The sequence below is a fragment of the Branchiostoma floridae genome, chromosome 11, assembly GCF_000003815.2.
Source record: "Branchiostoma floridae strain S238N-H82 chromosome 11, Bfl_VNyyK, whole genome shotgun sequence".
In the NCBI taxonomy this organism is placed as follows: Eukaryota; Metazoa; Chordata; class Leptocardii; order Amphioxiformes; family Branchiostomatidae; genus Branchiostoma; species Branchiostoma floridae.
The window spans coordinates 20,609,719-20,610,976 of record NC_049989.1 but is presented as its reverse complement, the minus strand read 5'-3'; positions in this window follow the sequence as shown (position 1 = coordinate 20,610,976).

The following is a 1,258-nucleotide window of genomic DNA, read 5'->3' as shown; positions in this document are numbered from 1 at the left end:
GACGAGTTTGGACAAACGATTCATGAAGTACACACACTAGGTATGATATGTAACGATGAAAAGAAAATTATGTCAGGTCTATGAAGGTTATACATTCAGGAATAACAGTATACAATGCACGGTAAGTAAATCAAGAATGTCAATCCCATATATATATATGTATATAATCGAAGCTGCTTGGTTCTCGAAAAGAACTCATAGCCCGTAGCAGGTATACATGCTGAAATATATTCAAGTAGATTTTCTGCGAAGGTGAGCAAGCTGCAACACCAGCTAAATGTTCGCGGGGAAAAAGCACCTATCTTTATAGATCCTTCTGATTTTCAAAGCAACGTCTTTCTTAAACGTCTTCAGATACACATCAGCGCAAATGATATCATTCTGCACTTATCAGATAGAATATCACATGATACAAAATGAATCTAGCCACTGAATTACATATAGTTTTATTTCTCCCATTATATTCAACCTCACCCCACCCCGATCTCATACATGGTCTCGTCCAACGCAGCTGATTAGGGTATGGATGAGAAAGTGTATACAAATGGCATCAGACACATGGAAACTGACAAATGTTCATATTCTAATATAGCAATAGATAAAGATACAGAAGTTAAAAGAAAACATAATAAAGGTTTGTGATAAGAAACCATTTCAACATTTTTCAGTTTATCTCATCACATTTAAGGTTTAAATGCATCACAAAGGGATCAAAACATGCAATTGAGTAAACAACATGCTTAAGTATGAATATTAAAAGAAGTCTAGCTTCAGACAATTAAGGTAACCATATGAATATCTGATATTTCGGTTTGCCACACCCTGTAAATGAACAGGTGCTGAAACGCGTATCTTACAAGCACGTCAACAACAACATTACACATTTATGGTGAGCTCCTTTCTTTGTGTTGGAACAAAGCTGAAAGTTTATAACTAAATACCACATAAGGAGAGGACCAAAATCCGTCAACACTTCCTCACACATTAAGTACCAACTGAAGACGTTTCTCACTAGACTGAAGTACGTGTTGAGACAAACCTTAAAGGTGAGCACACACACTCACACTCAAGATGGTAGTTAAAGATGAAAAGAAAATTATGGCAGGTCTATGAAGGTAAGACATTCAGGAAGAAGAGTATATGATGGAAATTAAATCAAGAATTGAATTCTATATACATATATGGTTGAACCTGCTTGGTTCTGGAAAATAACTCATAGTCTAGCCGGAAGCAGGTTATCAGGGTATGTATGCTGAAA